A 10496-nucleotide genomic window follows, 5' to 3' on the forward strand; every position below is an offset into this window, starting at 1 on the left:
TCTCAATTTCACCGTTACCTCAACATTTTCGTGATTAGACCTTTGATTTAAAAATATCCACCTTATTCATGACGAGCCGTTTTGAATTATGGGTGCCACTTCCGATTCGAGGAACTTCCACTAAACATACCGAAACGAATCATTTAAAATAGTAAAGTTACCCTACAAAGAAAGTTTATCCGTCTGTTTGACTGAATGAGGTGTATTTATTCTTAATGTTTTATTTCCAGATCTCAAGACAATAACTTAAAGCTTGGTATTTTAACGTGACATTCTTTTCCTCATGATTAATTTTTTTCCCTGTGCATTCCGCTGTATAGTATGAAAAGGGACAACATATAGAAGAAAGTGAAGAAAATGACGTGACATTCAGCCAAGTATGGTGACCCATACTCAGAATTTGTGCTCTGCATTTAACCCATCCAAAGTGCACACACATAGCAGTGAACACACACACACACACACACTGTGAATACACACCCAGAGCAGTGGGCAGCTATTTATGCTGCAGCACCCGGGGAGCAGTTGGGGGTTCCATGCCTTGCTCAAGGGCACCTAAGTCGTGGTATTGCCGGCCCGAGATTCGAACCCACAACCCTACATTTGTGGACTCCTTTTTTCGATTTTTAAAAAAAAAAAACTAAAAAACATTATGACTTGATTTTTGAGTTTTCCCATTCTTGCACGGAAATCAGAAAAACCGGACCACGTTTTGATAATTTCATTTCTTATTTATAATGCAATAATTAACAAGAAATGGAAAAATGGCTCGTTTTTCCATTTAGTTTAATAAACGAAAAATGAGATTTTGGCTCGATTTCACATTATTTCGTTAGAGGTTTACAATTATGGCTTCAATATTTCATTCGCACTTGTGGGCGAAGCTGAAACAGGTCCGTGTAGCGCTTGTCACCCAATTATTTGGCTTCACTGACTGATAAAAAAATCTATTGAAATAGCCTAAATGCAGGAGCGTCGGACTGGGGGTAAAACCAGTACTGATTACCAGGGCCCCAAAGGAAGAGAGGGCCCTTGAAAAGTCTGGAATATATATTTTCAGGGAGGGGGAGGAGGGGGGCCATTAGGACTGCCTATGCATAGGGCCCAGGATCTTGTGCAGCACCCCTGCCTAAATGTAAACATGTTCATGCACTGACAGTTGTCATCATAAAAATTTAAATAATACATTTATTCTTTGTTTTAAATGTTTTTATTAACTTAAATTCTTATGAATAATATATTTTTTATAATGTTGTTGAGGAGTTCAGGGGTTGAAAGGAAGAGGACGAGGGGTCGGCTTTACTGCTGACAGTTTTATTTAGAATAACAAAACAAAGACGGTGCCTCTCGCACCATAAACAGAACACTCTGGCGATTTGCATCTGTCGTTCACGCTCGTCAGCAGCGTGTCTCTCTCTCTACACCTGCTTCTCCTGGCATTAAATACTCTCTCCATGCCAATTACTGAAACAAGAGACAGGTGTTGATTATTTCCGTTCAGCCCGCTCACTCACCGTTCGTCTCCCAATTCTCTCTCCCGCTGCAGACTCCGCTAAACCACACCTCTGCCCCCACATACCCCCACCGCCCGACTCAGGCCGGGGAGCCATCCGGCCTGCAGCCCCCCCCCCATTTCTGGAGAGGAAGTCAGCCACAGCCATCTGAAAACCCGGCCTGTGGATCACTTTGAACTTAAAAGGCTGTAGAGCCAGATACCACCGAGTGATCCGCGCGTTGGTATCCTTCATGCGGTGGAGCCATTGCAGGGGGGCGTGGTCCGAACAGAGGGTGAACTCCCGTCCCAGGAGATAGTAGCGGAGGGTGAGGACGGCCCACCTGATGGCCAGGCACTCTTTTTCAATGGTGCTGTACTTAGTCTCTCTTAGAGAGCTTACGACTAATGTACAGCACAGGCCGTTCCTCTCCCTCCACCTCCTGAGACAGGACTGCACCCAGCCCCCTGTCCGATGCGTCTGTCTGCAACAGAAAAGGGAGAGAAAAATTAGGAGCGTGTAATAACGGCCCGCCACATAGGGCAGCCTTCACTTGGGTAAAGGCCTGCTGACACGGCTCCGTCCACTGGACTGTATCAGGCGCCTCCTTTTTAGTAAGATCAGTCAAAGGGCTGGTGAGGTCCGAATAATTAGGCACAAACCGTCTGGTGAGGTCCGAATAATTAGGCACAAACCGTCTATAATATCCCGCCAGACCCAAGAACTGTCTTACCTCCTTTTTGGTATTGGGACGTGGACAGGTCGCAACCGCGGCTGTCTTATCAATTTGGGGACGCACCTGTTCATGTCCCAAGTGGAAGCCCAGATACCTTACTTCCACCCGCCCAACCGCACACTTCTTCGGGTTGGCCGTGAGTCCAGCCCCCCTCAGCGACATCAAGAACGCCCTCAAATGCTGCATATGCCGCTGCCAAACATTACTAAATATAATGATGTCGTCCAAATAGGCAGCGGCATAAACAGCATGGGGACACAGGACCTTGTCCATGAGGCGCTGGAAGGTGGCCGGAGCCCCGAACAAAACCAAACGGCGTTGTGAAAGCTGTCTTTTCTTTGGATAATAGAGACAAGGGGATCTGCCAATAACCCTTCGTTTGGTCCAACGTCGAATAAAAGCGAGCCGTGCCGAGCCGTTCAAGTTACTCGTCAACCCGTGGCATTAAATACGCGTCAAATTTCGACACAGCATTCACCTTGCGGTAGTCCACACAGAAACGGACCGAGCCGTCCGGCTTTGGGTGATAGACGCTGGTCCGAATCGATTTAATGCCCAACAATTCGTAAAGCTCGCATAACGTACATGACATAAACGCCGTGCCTTGATCGGTGAGGATTTCTTTCGGAACCCCCACCTGAGAAATTAAATGAAACATGGCGTCCGCAACACTCTTAGCGGAAATGCTGCGGAGGGCCACTGCTTCAGGATATCATGTTGCATAATCAACTATGACTAATACATCGTGATGTCCCCGTGCCGATCGTTCTAATGGCCTGATGAGGTCCATACCAATTCTCTCGAAGGGGACCTGCATTAACGGAAGAGGGCGCAAAGGCGCTTTTGGGGTGGCCGGTGAGTTTACCAAATGGCATTCAGGACAAGACGCGCACCACCTGCGCACATTCTCGTGAATGACCGGCCAAAAAAATCGGGTCATGAGACGATTTAGAGTGGCAGCCTGACCCAAGTGGCCCACCATTGGATTAGAATGAGCCGCCTGGAAAAGCATTTCCCTGCGGCTCCTTGGAACTAACAACTGGGTTGTATCATCTTTTGTCTGAGCGTCTTACGTCACTCGATACAACCGGTCTTTTAAAATGGCAAAATACGGGTAGGTGAGCGGTTGGGTAGGATGGAGAAGCTGGCCGTCGATGGTACGGACCTGCTGGAACGCATGTTTCAATGTGTCGTCCCGAGACGACAATCATCGCGCTCCGAGAGAGCCCACCTCTCAATTCCACGCGTTTCCCCTGAAGCAGGACTCGGTGGTCCCGGCTCAGTTTCTCCCACCTGCACCCGCGCGCCCCCGAACCGTGCCTTATTTCCCCAAGAGGCATCCGCGCATAAAGACCCCAATAGATCCGCGAAGGCAGGCCAATTTGTACCCAAAATTATCGGATGCCGAAGGTGCGGACTAACTGCCACCTCAGCGCTATGCTTTTGACCCCGAAATTGGATGACGACAGGCCTTACTGGGTATTCCCTTATATCCCCGTGCACACACCGCACCTTAACCACGCGGCTTGTATCCAATGCCCCCGGTTGAATCAGGCTTTGATGGATCGAGGTTTGGTTACATCCTGAATCCACCAAGGCCGGATAAATACCCCCCTTGATACTCACAGGTATTTGGTATTCGCCGGCCTGACCGGGGGTGACCTGCGGGGGGTCCGGGATCCGGATCATTGTCCCCAGGTCCATCATTGGACACCTGTCCACAAAATGGTCTGGATCCCCGCAACGCCAGCAGGCCAGCCCAGACCTTTCCCCTGTCCCAGCGACGGGGAGTGGGCTGAACGATTGGTGTGGAGAGAGCGGAGAAACGGAGGAGCTGTCCCCTCCAGCGGTCATTAGTCCCGCCCCCCTGGGCGGGGCTCTGGAACCCGCGAAGGACCTCTGGTCATACTCTCTCCACGCTAATTACTGAAACAAGAGACAGGTTTTGATTATTTCCGTTCAGCCCGCTCACTCACCGTTCGTCTCCCAATTCTCTCTCCCGCTGCAGACTCCGCTAAACCACGCCTCCGCCCCCACAAATGTCTATTTGTTATTTAAGGCCTGTATGCACATGGGCTTAGGGGGCTGAGGGCTTGAGTTTATGTTTGGGGCCTACTTACGCTACAAATATCATGATGGAGTAGTACAAATTACACAAAAAAATAAACATGCTTTGAGGTTCCTAGAACAAGTCATGTGCAACATGCCTTTAGTCAAAGTTTAGCGGTAGGCTAATATTACATCATTATAATACAGTATAATGCAAGATGTGCTCACTCGGTTGAGAGAAGATCAAGAGAAAGAGAAAACGGTATTTTTAAATTAATTGTCATAGCTGTCCTCTTATGTCAGATTCTTAAATTTAGCCAACAAATTCAATCAGAATGCAAAGACAAATAAAAGGAAGTCGGTATCAATAAAATCAATTTTTGGATTGACACAGGCTGTAATTTAGACATGGCATGTGGATTTACACAGCAAATTATAATTGCATAAATTATGAGATTGATGTTTTTAATGTAAAAAAAATTAATGTAGAAATATGAAATGATTGAAAAAAATGAAACGTATACTTTTTAACTATGAAACTAACACCGCCAGTAGGTGGCGCTAAGTCTCTATCTTAATGAGAGAGTTGAATACTTCATTTAAACGAGTCTTTCAAAAATCCTAATTCGTTTAACCTATAGCAAACGACTCTGGGTACTTGAATCATTTATGCGGGGCTGTAGTGATGACAGGAACAAGAGCAGGTCACCCTCTACCTGCAGCCTCAACCGGTACTTGCTTTTTATCAGGGTCAAGAAAGACAGAAAACCCGCACTCACACAAGTAAGTGTGAATGGGATAATTACTTTGTAGCCCTTATGGAGAGGGGCGGAAACTATGTTTCCACAGACAGCCAAAAGTGTGCAAGCGACACTTCACGCATCTTCTGTTGCAACTCCATATTAGAGCTCAGGTCAAGTAGGGCCTCCTCCTCTTGGATGCTTAATCCATCACGGAGCTCTGCTGGGAATTCGAATGGAAGCCATTTATTCGCCATGGTGTCCTCTCCTTAATAGTCCAGAAACTGCTCGCGCAACCCCTTCAGATGTGCAGCGGCAAAGGCCAGTCCTACCTTCTCCAAAACATTCTCCAAGGTTGGAAACTTTTCCACTGAGCCCTGTTCCATCCAAACCCAACACAGGTCCAACTTTTTCCTGAATGCAGATATTTTATCATGTACCAAAAAGACATGGCACTCCTTTCTATAGATCTTTTTTTTTCTTTTTAATAGGCTATGTTTCAAATATTACCCTGCTTTTTCTCAGAGTCTTTCTCTTTTTTCAAATTTCGCACTTTTGACCCAAACAGGTGCTACTTTATATGAATGTATACATTTTTTAATTGTTTAAAAAATATCCTTGGTAAATATGGCCCAAAGTAATCTGTGATGAACAGTATAGGCTACCATGTTTCATCTGCTTATTTATTATAGTCTAAATAATCCAGCAATTGTGTTTTTAGTACTCGATCGAATTCAATATTTATAAACTAAGATCAATGAAGCTAAATTGTATGCCAGATATCCAGGAATTATTAGCTGTATTTCCGATACTTTATTTGCGAGCGAGGGCTATAATCAGCCCAAAGTAGTGACTTGAGCGCTTACACTATACCATTAACTTAACAATAGTATACCGCTTACCAATAGTGTGCGGCTTTGCCCACCGCATCTTTTCGCGATCTTTTCGCGAGTCGATTGAGCCTTCATATAAAATAATCACACACCTACTGTGTAACATCGTGAAATGCAATCAATTATGTCTATTGACAAAGGTTCAAAATCGGTCCAGTCAGACCTGAATGTCCATAAAACGTTTTAATCATGTGTAGGCCGGATATGAAAAACTGTTTCGTTTTGAACTCTCTCACAACAGACACGAAAGAGAAGACAATGCTGAATAAAGTCATAGTTTTTGCTATTTTTGGACCAAAATGTATTTTCGAAGCTTCAAAAAACTCTAACTGACCCTCTGATGTCACATGGACTACTTTGATGATGTTTTTCTTACCTTTCTGGACATGGACAGTAGACCGTACACACAGCTTCAATGGAGGGACTGAGAGCTCTTGGACTAAATCTAAAATATCTTAAACTTTGTTCCGAGGATAAACGTAGGTAACACTGTTTTGGAACGACATGAGGGTGCGTTATTAATGACATAATGTTGATTTTTGGGTGAACTATCCCTTTAACTAGGTGTGTAACTGTGAGAAAGACCCTTAACTAGGTGTGTAACTGTGAGAAAATTTACGGGACATTTCTGATAAAGACAGGTGGGCTGTGATGTTCCCCGATAAAGATAAAGCGTACCAATCAAAATTACATCAATATACAAGGAACAAGGCTACATTAATAACTTACAGTAATAACATTGACTGTATCATTAAACATACTTTATACTATGGTATACCATAGTAACTTTTAGCCTACTAAAAATGTGAAACTAGCCACAGCTAGACAGAATTTCTTCTCATACCTTATTAACAGTAACTTAAATAACACTCGTACTCTTTTTGCCACTGTTGAGAGACTGACAAACCCCCCAAGTCAGATTCCCAGTGAAATGCTCTCAGACAGCAAATGCAATGAGTTTGCTTCCTTCTTTTCTGAGAAGATCATCAATATCAGGAAGGCGATTAGCACATCCTCAAGTAATGCAGAGGTCAGACAGATTAGGCCACAATATAAAAAAGATACTATGTCGATTTTTGAAGCAATTGATAGCAAAATTCTGGAAGACATAGTGCAGCACCTAAAATCGTCAACCTGCTATCTTGACACACTTCCCACATCTTTTTTCAAAAATGTTTTTAACTGCTTAGAAGCAGATCTTTTAGAAGTGGTGAACGCCTCACTTCTTTCTGGGACATTTCCAAACTCCTTAAAAAATGCAGTTGTTAAGCCCCTCCTGAAAAAGAGCAATCTTGATAACACCATTTTGAGCAATTTTAGACCAATATCTAATCTTTGGACCTTTTCTAAAATTATAGAAAAGGTCGTTTTTAATCAGCTGAACAAATACTTAAACTCAAATGGATACCTGGACAATTTTCAATCTGGTTTTCGACTGCATCACAGCACAGAGACAGCACTCATTAAGATAATATATGATATTCGCTTAAATTGTGACTCTGGCAAAATATCGGTGCTGGTATTGCTAGATCTCAGTGCTGCGTTTGACACTGTCGATCATAACATACTACTAGAGAGACTGGAAAACTGGGTCGGGCTTTCTGGGATGGTACTCAAATGGTTCAGGTCATACTTAGAAGGGAGAGGTTATTATGTGAGTCTAGGAGAGCATAAGTCTAAGTGGACGTCCATGACATGCGGAGTCCCACAAGGTTCAATTCTTGCACCACTCTTGTTTAGCCTGTATATGCTCCCACTAAGTCAAATAATGAGAAAGAACCAAATTGCCTATCACAGCTATGCTGATGATACCCAGATTTACCTATCCTTATCTCCAAATGACTACAGCCCAATTGACTCCCTCTGCCAATGCATTGATGAAATTAATAGTTGGATGTGCCAGAACTTTCTTCAGTTAAACAAGGAAAAAACTGAAGTCATTGCATTTGGAAACAAAGATGAAGTGTTCAAGGTGAATGCATACCTAGACTCTAGGGGTCAAACAACTAAAACTCAAGTCAGGAATCTTGGTGTGATTCTGGAGACAGACCTTAGTTTCAGTAGTCATGTCAAAGCAGTAACTAAATCAGCATACTATCATTTAAAAAACATTGCAAGAATTAGATCTTTTGTTTCCAGCCAAGACTTGGAGAAACTTCATGCCTTCATCACCAGCAGAGTGGACTATTGTAATGGGCTCCTCACCGGCCTTCCCAAAAAGACCATTAGACAGCTGAAGCTCACCCAGAACGCTGCTGCCAGGATTCTGACTAGAACCAGAAAATCTGAGCATATCACACCAGTCCTCAGGTCCTTACACTGGCTTCCAGTTACATTTAGGATTGATTTTAAAGTACTTTTACCTGTATATAAGTCACTAAATGACCTAGGACCGAAGTATATTTCAGATATGCTCACTGAATATAAGCCGAACAGACCACTCAGATCATTAGGATCGAGTCAGTTAGAAATACCAAGGGTTCACACAAAACAAGGGGAGTCCTCCTTTAGTTACTATGCCGCCTGCAGTTGGAATCAGCTTCCAGAAGAGATCAGATGTGCTAAAACACTGGTCACATTTAAATCTAGACTTAAAACTCATCTGTTTAGCTGTGCATTTATTGAATGAGCACTGTGCAATGTCCGAACTGATTGCAATATATCTTTTCACTATTTTTTTAATTTAATTTTATGTAAAATCATTTTCTAACTGTTTTAAATTCATTTTAAATAAGTACAGTTTTAATAATTTTAAAAGTTTTAAAATTGCTTGTTTTATTCTTGTTATTATTTTTTTTCATTACTATTTTACTTTCTTTTATGTAAAGCACTTTGAATTACCATTGTGTACGAAATGTGCTATATAAATAAACTTGCCTTGCCTTGCCTTGCCTACTAGCTAATTTTAGCCATTATTTATTAAATCTCAGTTGACAATGTGGGCATCATTTCTTTCAGTTCCTTCGTGTCAAACAAGTAAAAACTCAAGCACGTTAATCAAATACAAAATGTACTTACCCAACAGTAAATTTTATATAATATATATCGCTACAACTCCCTCCTCGATTCCTCCTCTCCTCGTGGTTGTTCAATGTTCCGGAAGAACATTGAACACTATCTCACTAGATAATCTATCCTATCGCAGGATTTTGTAATATCACAAAATGTATTACTATCTTATGTTAATAAATCTTGGCAGTACAGTTTTAGCAATTACATCCAACTCAAACCTAAATTGTGACCGGATATATATCTGTTTTACATGTATATGCATACATTCCATGAAAATAATAACAACGAATACATAAAACAGGTTGAAATAATGACTAAAATGCAGTTTGGCTTTGCAATCACTTAACCACACTGGGCACTTTGTGATTATAATTTATTTAAACAAGATAAAGTAAATGTTTACTTTGTATACAATTTTTTTTCCCTGCTAGTCTTGCTTTTTAGAAAAATTTAGAAAAATATTGATAAATTCTCATATGTTCACGTCTCATTGCTTTACAGAGAGTGATCATTTCTATAAATTTGTTCACTTAATGATGTGCTCTCGAGAGTTTTCAGCGCTCTCTCCGCTGCCATAACAATAGGCATACATCCAAATGAAAAAAAAAAACAGGAAAGAAAATCATTTAGGCCTAACGAGTTCCCGTTTTATTTATTTAGCTATAACACGAGCCTATGATATGCGAGTTATCACACCAGCCAAGAGTGCTGTTTTTAGGAACATCTGCACAATCCCAAATGTGACATTTATGCAACAGTTCAATAAAGGTACTGAGTAACTTTTATAGATAGGCTACATTGTTTTTGCTCCGTCCAAGAAAACAGAACAAACAGCACAACCGCTGCGTCTCCAAGCAATATGCGTTTTGGTACTCAAAATAACAGCATTTTTGACAGAATCAGACGAGTAAATGATTCAAGTAGGCTACCCAGAGTTGTTTGTTAGGTTAAATGAATTAGGATTTTTGAACGACTTGTCTTGTTTGAATGAAGGATTCAACTCTCTCATTAAAGGCCCCTATATACTTCAAACCCCTATATACTTCGTTTAGGGAAGTCGTGGCCTAATGGTTAGAGAGTCGGACTCCCAATCGAAAGGTTGTGAGTTCGAGTCCCGGGCCGGCAGGAATTGTAGGTGGGGGGAGTGCATGTACAGTTCTCTCACCACCCTCAATACCACGACTTAGGTGCCCTTGAGCAAGGCATCGAACCCCCAACTGCTCCCCGGGCGCCGCAGCATAAATGGCTGCCCACTGCTCCGGGTGTGTGTTCACAGTGTGTGTGTGTGTTCACTGCTCTGTGTGTGTGCACTTCGGATGGGTTAAACGCAGAGCACAAATTCTGAGTATGGGTCACCATACTTGGCCGAATGTCACTTCACTTTCACTTTCACTTTCACTTTCAAACGAAGTTCGTTTTCATTCTTCTTTTCAGGGCAAAAAGAAGTTCGAAAAGGCTGAGCGACAGTATACTGTTTCTGAACATTCCGACACCCCAGCGCTGCTGGAGGCGGGGTGTAGATTAATGTAAACGTGTCATGACGCTCGTGCTTATCCCCTAAACAAAACAAAGA

This window comes from Carassius carassius, chromosome 12, assembly GCF_963082965.1.
Source record: "Carassius carassius chromosome 12, fCarCar2.1, whole genome shotgun sequence".
NCBI classification, from domain to species: Eukaryota; Metazoa; Chordata; class Actinopteri; order Cypriniformes; family Cyprinidae; genus Carassius; species Carassius carassius.